The following is a 10,401-nucleotide window of genomic DNA, read 5'->3' as shown; positions in this document are numbered from 1 at the left end:
TGTCAATTTATGTAGGTTCGGTGGTTCTTCGACGTCATCCGTACCTCCAACATCTAATTCAGATACCTCTGCAGTGTGTGTGATTTTATCTAAAAGTCCAAATTTTTGCCAGAAGTCTATCCCCAAATAGACGTCTTGCTTAGGTTCGGGAATAAGAAACATTTCTAGGTCTGCCGTGCATCCACGGTAATTAATTTGTGTTTACAGCTTGCCTATAACCTTACTTTCAGTATCGTTAGCCGTTCGTATTGCTCCTGAACACTTTTTAATCTTGCAATGCGCCAACATTTCCTTCGCGGCTGAGCCTCCAATACAACTGATTGTGGCCCCGAATCCAACAAAGCTACGTAATCACTGCCTTCAATGGTGACATTGGTATGCAGCCTGTTATCCGAACTAAGAAATATAGCTGAAACAAGCTTGTTCTTATTCTTGCGAACCATCTTCCAAAATTGTCTTAAACGTTTAGTTGAACGTTTGGGCTTTCTTACAAATTTAAAACTATCTATCTTATCAAAAATTTTCTTACGCGTTGTAATATAATTTGCTTCCCTTTCAGGTAAAGGAGTAAATGAGTAAATATGCCGTAGGCAGGGTTTTTTTTACTGTTTGTGAGCTGATCTTAGGTTTCCTTAAACTTTGGTCGTTCGTTAAACTAGTAGGTGATTCTTGCAAACTTTTTTCTACGGATGTGTCTGCTTGTTGTTGTTTCCCGGTTTCCCGGAGGGTTACATTTGGGACATACCGGCTTGTAAGTATCTTTGGTTCCACACCCGTAGCAAAAGATCTTACGAGGACCTACACAATCGTCAAATTTATGACCTTTGTTGTCACAGTTCCAGCAAGTTGGAACTGTGTGTGAAGTACGACGTTGTATTTGACACACTTCATTATGCTCGACCAAGTCATCGAATAGCGGCTCGCTATCGTCTGGACCTGACATTCCAATACGAATGAGCGAAGATTTTATATCGTTATAAAACTGCTCGTGCTTACGTACCTCTCGTCGTAATAGCGATCTGTTGGCAATCTTTAAGTGAAGAAGCTCGTGGTGAAGAGTGGGCTTGGAATTTCTAATATGTAGATTCACAACATCTTCTTCTGTAACCGAATTTTGAAGCCTATCCACGAGATCTTTGATAGCATATTGAAAGTCATCGAAGGATTCGTTTTCGCCCTGACGACGTTTCCTAATCTTTTCCCAGATATCATAGTCGGTCTCAACATCTTCAAATCTTCGTCTAAACTCTATACAAAACGTATCCCAATTAAAGTTTGGGTAAGTTCGATGGAATTTCCAGTACCAATCACTAGCTTTTTTCGCGAATAAAAGATACAAGTGATCACAAAGCAATTGATAATTGTTATAAAGATTTTGTTGCGTTAGAGAACGTACTCGATAAATGAACTCATCCATCCTCATGCATGTTTTTGAACCATCGAATTTAATGCGCCAATTCTGCATTATACTGGAAAATTTTGCTGGTGCTACGTGTGAGCTCGAATTACTTCGATTTGCACTCGCTCTTGAAAAATCTAAAAGAACTTCTGCGTGACTATCTCGTGCTTGACCTATACCCACGTTATTTGTTTGGTTAATGTTATTGTCACCGGAAACATCGGGTGTGATATGTTCTGGTTGTGTCAACTGGAGTGACGCTAATTGATTTTGAATCGAAGATTCAATTGTTTTGATTAAAAATGAAGTTAGTTGTTCCATTAACTGAGCCTGTTGAATGCTTACAGCAGACTGGACGTAGTTAGCGATTTCCACTTGAGTGGTTATTGGAAGGGTTGTGTTGTTGGTTTCAGTTTCTGTTGGTGAGCGATCTAACCTGGATCGTTGAGTTGATCTCGTATTCATACCCCTTCTAATAAACTTTTGGCCCTTTTTAGGTCGATTAGACGTTCCGTCTATTGTGCTAAAAGATTCGTTAGCACTAGTTGGACGTGTTCCTTCGGCGTTAAGCTCGGCTAACAACGTGTTGTTGGAGAATGTTAGTGCCAGAGCAGAACAATCTAATGAACAGGTGGGACATTTTTTCGGTTTGTCCTAATCTGTTCCAAAATACAAAGTTTATGGAATTTGTGTCTACACGGGGTGTGGGCTATAATCTCACTAGTTCCCAATACTTCGTTGCAAATTCCACAAAATGGTTCTGCTTCCTGCAAAGCAGTTGGTATATCATCTGTACTTCGCCTTACAGCCATTGTATATCAGACAATATTTAAGGAATTAAAGAAAAACTAATAAAAAACGAGGGGGAACGTTGTGAGTTGCTGCGGACACCGCAACTCTACAGTTATACCCGATACTTAGTCAGTATGCTCTCCTCTGGCAGACGCCGCTAATATTAAACGACACGACAAAGAGTGCGTGCGAGAGAGACAGAAAATCAGTCTGAGCGTGACGTCGGGCGCTGCGTAGCCAGTGCAAATTGATTTGTTCCGTTTGGCTATAAAAATTATCTGATCTGGTCCAAATTCAGATATCTGATAGATATGGTCGTTATCTATGATTCTGCGTTTTTAGTTTTCTCGAATGTGCAATATTGTGGATGCAACAGATTTTCGTCCTTTGTGGGGGCGGAAGGGGGTACGGCGAAATTCTAAGATATACGTTTTATAGTGACATCTAACAGAAGTGCGGATACCAAATTTGGTTACTCTAGCCTTAATAGTCTCTGAGATTTGTGGATGCCCCAGATTTTCGTCCTTTGCGGGGGCGGAAGGGGGTGTGGCGAAATTTGGACACGAAACGGTCAAGGTCAGATATCACAGGAGTGTGGATACCAAATTTGGTTGCTCTGGCTCTTATAGGTTCTGAGATCCTTGAACTCATATTTTGCAATTGGCAAAACCGACCATGAAACCTGTGTGTTAGAGAGAGACAGAGCGAGAAAGAATGAAATTGTTTTCTTGATTCTGGCTATAATAATTATACGATCTGGTTGAGATCTTCCATTTTAAAACATATAGTCATCCTCTACGATTCTGCGTTTTTGGTTTTATCGTATCTTTAAAAATGTGGATGCCACAGATTTTCGTCCTTTGTGGGGGCGGAAGTGGGCGGGGCGAAGTTTTGAAATATTTTTGTAGCAGTGACATATCACAGAAGTCTGGATCCAAAACATCGTTGCTCTAGCTCTTATAGTCTTTGAGCACTAGGCGCTGAAGGGGACGGACAGACGGACAGACGGACGGACGGACAGACGGACAGACGGACAGACAGACATGGCTCAATCGACTCGGCTATTGATGCTGATCAAGAATATATATACTTTATGGGGTCGGAAACGATTCCTTCTGGACGTTACACACATCCACTTTTACCACAAATCTAATATACCCCAATACTCATTTTGAGTATCGGGTATAAAAATTATATAAGAAGGTATTAATTGTAATAATAAGGTCTGTCTTTCCCACATGCCAGAATACTTACAAAATATCTATTTGGTTTCAGTAGGCTTTTCTATTTTCGTTAATATGGACTATTTATAGGTTAATGACTTCGTGCACTGAATCATTGGACAACTATCGCGATTTGGCAATATAAAATTGTAAATCCGAATAACTCAAGATGCCTAAAGTGAAAATGCAGGTTTGCTTTGATCGGTCAATCCAAAATGAAATGAACTGGAACCGCAAAATCCTAAAACAATTCCCGTTTATTCTGATCACTGTATGGTATTGCATAACTGTCTCTGATACTTACAATTCGATACTATAGGTCTGTTTTGGTCAACCAATCCGAATCAATTGAATTGCAGTTGCTAAATCCGAAAACCGAGTCTAAGTATAAACTTTGAAATCTTTAACCTTTATGCAATATTTTGCAAAAGAAAATATGTCGCTGAAATTTTTATGTATTACCGGTTGAGCTTGTAGAACCAAGGCAAGATTTGCTTGTCTTATTAAAATAAACGGCCTATATAGTAAGACACTATAAATCCAAATTTTAATATCGGCTCTTAATTGGTTTTAGATTCTAAGGCAAGTTGCCTGGCCCCACGTTGGGCTCCATAAATGTGTAGTTTACCAGAGTTTAAATATATATATATGTAAACAGATATATAGGCCCTTGATATCAGCAGATGACTTTGACTGAACTTAAGGACGGCGTACAAATAGGGTTGGTCGTGTGCACTCTTGCTAGGCTCGGGTCTAGCTCGCCGGATGGTCGGGGTTCTTCCTCACCTAATTGTACTATCGTACTCCACTACATTTAAATAGTGCACTTTACGGGAAACTATAAGTGATTATACAAAAACAAAGTAAACTGAAATACTGATAGCGCCGACACGCCAAATAAAAGCCCAACTGAACCATTTCTATTTAGAGAGAACCTAGGTGTTGATTGCCCCTCTCTTCTGTACCCCCCCTACCATGACAATGCGTTCGAGTTCTTGCATTGTCCCTTGATGAATCCTTTACTAAGATTTACCACATTTTATAAGATACTCGACAGACCATTTTTATGATTTTAAAGATTCATTTCAATTCAAACGATTCATATTTTAATATAATGGGAGACTTCAATTTCAATATTCATTACGTTGCAGTTGTAGAAACACAACAATTGACTTAGGTTCTAATTTGTGGGTAATATTCCCTTAATCCTAATTATCATATAAGTTTAGTTATAAATTCATTATTTTAAAGCATGAAAATTATTAGGGTATAGATATATATAGTTAAATATGCGACACTTCAGTTTAAGTTTTAAACGAGGGGGAACGTTGTGAGTTGCTACGGACACCGCAACTCTACAGTTATACCCGATACTAAGTCAGTATGGCTCTCCTCCGGCAGACGCCGCTAATATTAAACGACACGACAAAGAGTGCGTGCGAGAGAGACAGAAAATCAGTCTGAGCGTGACGTCACGCGATGCGTATCCACTGCAAATTGATTTGTTCCTATTGGCTATAAAAATGATCTGATCTGATCCAGATTCAGCAATCAGATAGATATGGTCGTTATCTATGATTCTGCGTTTTTAGTTTTCTCGAATCTGCAATATTGTACATGCAACAGATTTTAGTCCTTTGTGTAGGCGGAAGGGGGTGAGGCGAAATTTTGAGAAATACGTTTTATAGTGAGATCTAACAGGAGTGCGGATACTAAATTTGGTTACTCTAGCGTTAATAGTCTTTGAGATTTGTAAATATCCCCAGATTTGCGGGGGCGGAAGGGGGTGTGGCGAAATTTTGAAACAAACTCGTCTCGGTACGATATATTAGGAGTCTGGATACCAAATTAGGTTGCTCTAGCTTTTATAGTCTCTGAGATCTAGGCGCTAATGTTTTACTCTAAGCAAAGCCGCCTATGCTACGTGTGTGTTAGAGAGAGACAGGGCGAGAAAAAATGAAATTGTTTTCTTGATGCTGGCTATAATAATAATACGATCCAATTCAAATTTTGCAGTCTAAAAGACATGGTCATTCTCTACGATTCTGCGTTTTTGGTTTTCTTATATCTTTAAAATTGTGGATGCCACAGATTTTCGTTCTTTCTGGGGGCGGAAGTGGGCGGGGCGAAGTTTTGAAATATTTTTGTAGCAGTGACATATCACAGAAGTCTGGATCCAAAACATCGTTGCTCTAGCTCTTATAGTCTTTGAGCACTAGGCGCTGAAGGGGACGGACAGACGGACGGACGGACAGACGGACGGACGGACAGACGGACAGACAGACATGGCTCAATCGACTCGGCTATTGATGCTGATCAAGAATATATATACTTTATGGGGTCGGAAACGATTCCTTCTGGACGTTACACACATCCATTTTCACCACAAATCTAATATACCCCAATACTCATTTTGAGTATCGGGTATAAAAAGGTTTGATTCTTTCACTTAAACTTAGCGTACATTGGTTAGATATTTCCCCGACGATGACTGAGGTCTGATGTCTTGAACGGAATTAACTTTGGTTGAATTCTCCGACGGTGTCGCGATTGACGTTTGTCTTGAACAGAACTGAGTTGGCTTCTTAGATGCAGACTATTTATATTATGATGCTCGGTTTGGGATTCGGATTTGGATTCGGAGGCGTTGGCTTCGACTTCGGCTTCGGAGATGGAGTACGTGACTCGATCGATATGTGGGAAAGGCGGCTTTTGATGAAAGGCTTCCGCTGCGTATGATCGGTGTTGCATTACTTGGGGGTGGCTGAGAATAGGGCCTCTGATTGGTCAGCTAGGATGGTGTGATTCTTGAGAATCGATTAGTAATTGATCTCTGAAGAGTGGCGTGATTCTGGTGCGGCTGGATTCTAGTGCGGCTGGATTCTAGTGCGGCATCTATTGTTTTATGTTCAACATCCAGTTTAGGGTGTTTGTTTACATTGCCTGCAATCGGCTACGCGTGGTCCATTTCGAGCGTGAGATTGTTTATGAGGGTTCGAAACTGAGGGTGTCGTATTGTTTATAGTATTGTGGGTGCAGGGTAATAGACATAGACAAGGGTATGCGGAGCATGGACTATAGATATGTCACTCCCCCATTGTTAGATTTAAGCCTGTCCTCAGGCGATTATCCTTGGTTATAGTTCAGGTGCGTCTAAAACTGTGCCTGCTGGGGATTCCTCGTCTTCGTCTAAGGGTGTTTCTATGTGCGGATCGGTTTTAGGCTTATTGCTTTTACTTAGATTAAACAATTTGTGGCTTAATCCTATTATGATTATGACAAATAGTAGTATTAAGCTTACATGTAATACATTATTTAATCGCGTATTTTCTATTACGATTTCTTTGGTTTGCAAATAAGACAATAGTTTAATTTTTGTTACGTTATTGTTGATGTAGATGCTTTGTGCAAATTCTGGTATGGAGTTGGATATTAAGAATTCATTTAACTGTATACTGTAATTATGTATTTTTATACCCGATACTCAAAATGAGTATTGGGGTATATTAGATTTGTGGTAAAAGTGGATGTGTGTAACGTCTAAAAGGAATCGTTTCCGACCCCATAAAGTATATATATTCTTGATCAGCATCAATAGCCGAGTCGATTGAGCCATGTCTGTCTGTCCGTCTGTCCGTCCATCCGTCTGTCCGTCTGTCCGTTACCTTCAGCGCCTAGTGCTCAAAAACTATAAGAGCGAGAGCAACGATGTTTTGGATCCAGACTTCTGTGATATGTCACTGCTACAAGAATATTTTAAAACTTTGCCCCGCCCACTTCCGCCCCCACAAAGGGCGAAAATCTGTGGCATCCACAATTTCGACGATACGAGAAAACTAAAAACGCAGAATCGTAGAAGATGACTATATCTTCTAGAGTGCAAGATCTGAACCAGATCGTAAAATTATTATAGCCAGAATAAAGAAAACAATTTCATTTTTTCTCGCCCTGTCTCTCTCTAACACACACGTAGCATAGGCGGCTTTGCTTAGAGTAAAACATTAGCGCCTAGATCTCAGAGACTATAAAAGCTAGAGCAACCAAATTTGGTATCCACACTCCTAATATATCGGACCGTGACGAGTTTGTTTCAAAATTTCGCCACACCCCCTTCCGCCCCCGCAAAGGATGAAAATCTGGAGATATTCACAAATCTCAAAGACTATTAAGGCTAGAGTAACCAAATTTGGTATCCGCACTCCTGTTAGATCTCACTATAAAACGTATATCTCAAAATTTCGCCCCACCCCCTTCCGCCCCCACAAAGGACGAAAATCTGTTGCATCCACAATATTGCAGATTCGAGAAAACTAAAAACGCAGAATCATAGATAATGATCATATATATCAGATTGCTGAATCTGGATCAGATCAGATCATTTTTATATCCAAAAGGAACAAATCAATTTGCAATGGCTACGCAGCACCCGACGTCACGCTCAGACTGATTTTCTGTCTCTCTCGCACGCACTCCTTGTCGTGTCGTTTAATATTAGCGGCGTCTGCCGGAGGAGAGCCATACTGACTTAGTATCGGGTATAACTGTAGAGTTGCGGTCTCCGCAGCAACTCACAACGTTCCCCCTCGTTATTAATGCGTTACCTTCTACTTTTATTTCTTGGTTTAGGCAATCTTGGTTTAGTATGATTTTTGGTAATTTCCAAGTTAACAATATATTGGGTTCTATGAAACTTATTTGAAAGTTTTGGTGTGCTTTGGTGTATGGACATTTTGTTTCTACTTGTTTGACTATTCCTGAAATACATTCGTCATTTATTTTTCGTTTTGATTCTTTTTCATATACCTCGTTTTCTAGAACGTAATAATTGTTTTGCGTTAGGTCAGTGAGGATGTTACTATCTTCATCTGGATAAGGGACAATTTTAAGTATGGGAATATTTCTGATCTCTCGTGGGATGTTGGAAATTATTAGTATTTCGTTAATGTCTGTTTTCAACCAGGTAGATGTTTTGATATTTAATAATTTCTCTGAATCGATGTGTTTCAGGTAATCCTGCCTCAATAATTTTGGATTAAAGATCCCTAATCTTGTTAGCTGCATGCCTAATTCAATATCCTCTATGTACTCTGTAAAATGTTGAAGGTTAAATATTAATATCTCTAGTTGCTTATTTCTAACATTATCCTTGTTTAATTTATTGACAACTTCTATGCCAGAATTTACTGCTTGAATTACTAAGTTTAATTCGTTAGCTTGAACACTGTGGCTAGCCAGATTGTTTATTTCCCCTTCTAATTCGACTTTATCATCTTGATCTAATGTTCCAAATAGATACACTGTGCCTACTGCATTTATAAGGCCTCTTTTGTTTCTTTTGACTATTTTGATGCCGTTGAATTCACATTGCAATTTCTCGATTAAATATTGAACTTGGATAACGTTATTAAATTGGGTTGCCTGTTCTAGTAAACTCTGATATGTTTCATCTGTTCTTGTTATATTAATTGTTAGATAATGGTATTCATAATTAATGGGTATGTTAATGGTATTTGTTTTGAATATGAGATATCCATTCCTTGAGTTGATGGGATCTATCTCTATATTCTGTCCGGAAGACTGTAGGACGGTGAACATTAGTAAGATTATAATATTCATCAGTTTGTAGCTCCGGATTCCCAGTCCTCTCTTCGGGTACTCTGCAATTATCGTATTTACTTTTATTAGATTTTTTCTTTCTTTTGAATTTCGTTTTATAGTGGGTGATTTTCCTCCCTCTATTTTTCTTTTCAAAGTGCTTTTCGTCTACCTGCCTAATTTCCCCTGTTCTTTTGAACGGGTTGGTTGTTTTTGTTTTAACTAGGGGTGCATTCTTGTAGCGTGTGTCTACTTCAAAGTCGATTCTATCGTTATTCAAATGATTGATCTTCCTAACTTTATTCAGTTGGGTGTTATAATCTGGTAGTCCGGCGTACAGGAAGATATCAGCTGGGGATCTTTTTGTAGTATTATGAACCGTTTTATGGTTATAAGTGTATAGAATTAACTCGAATTTTGTGAGCTTGTTTTCTATGTTATCCTCACTTGAAATGATTCTTAATTTTTCATTGATCGTTTTATGTAGTCGTTCTACATCAGAAACTCCGTTTTTACTGGTAGTGATTTCGGTTTTCACATTTTCCGCATTCAACCATGCTTGCAATGCTGCGCACATAAAGGCTGAATCTTTGTCGGCTTTAATTCCCTGTGGCTTGCCCATTTCGTTAAAGACTTTTATGATGGCTCTCTTGGTTTCTAACCAGTCACGACTCTTAACTTCTAAAAGGGTAGCGAATTTAGAATATACATCAATGCATGATAGGAATTGTTGATTGCCTACCAAATAGAAATCCATGACATACTTTTCTCTGATATTTTGTATTTAAGGGTTGATTTCGAAGGTTAGATTGGTGTTACGATGCTCTGTTTTAGCAAAGTTGCACGTAGGACATTCATTGATAATATTTTGGATTAACTTTTGATAATCGGGGTAGTAGAATTTTCCTTTAAACAAATTAGTGGTCTTTTCGATACCTGGGTGAAGTAGCTTGTGAGGAAAGGTATTCCCACACGTACGGGGCAGTGCAGTGTTAAGCGCTAACGGCCGTTATCCGGGGATATCCGGAGGCCGGGGACCCAAGATGAGAGGGGAGGACCCCTGGAGAGAGAGCCGCGGGATGACGGGATCGGGCCGGCAGTGGCCCAGCGCATGCCCAAATATGGTCATGAGATCACGCCACCAGCCAGGTCCCGTTGGAAAGCGACAAGGGAATGAAGGAACGCCGATGGAAAAATACGGGCACCGCATGGCGGAAAGTGCCGTTAGCGCCAGGCGGCATCGGCGGCGCTGACGCAGAAGCGAGCCTATAAGAGGAGGGCCGCGACCAGGAACAGGGGACAGTCAGCAAACGGAGCTAGCAAGAGTGAAGTGCACAGTGAGCGACAAGAGTGAGACCAAGCGAAGGGAAAAGAGCGTTAGAAAGCGAACAC

At 40.0% G+C, this 10,401-nt stretch overlaps 1 long non-coding RNA gene across 1 annotated transcript; it reads left to right on the top strand.

Moving 5' to 3' along the window:
• Nucleotides 1-1,707: 1,707 nt before the first annotated feature.
• On the top strand, nucleotides 1,708-2,247 carry LOC117194194. The gene is made up of 2 exons (XR_004474767.1): nucleotides 1,708-1,821; nucleotides 1,897-2,247. It is a non-coding gene; the product is annotated as an uncharacterized LOC117194194 (long non-coding RNA).
• Nucleotides 2,248-10,401: the final 8,154 nt, after the last annotated feature.

The sequence above is a fragment of the Drosophila miranda genome, assembly GCF_003369915.1.
Source record: "Drosophila miranda strain MSH22 chromosome Y unlocalized genomic scaffold, D.miranda_PacBio2.1 Contig_Y2_pilon, whole genome shotgun sequence".
Lineage (NCBI taxonomy): Eukaryota > Metazoa > Arthropoda > Insecta > Diptera > Drosophilidae > Drosophila > Drosophila miranda.
The sequence above is the reverse complement of the archived record's forward strand: the minus strand, read 5'-3'. Positions and strand labels throughout refer to the sequence as shown.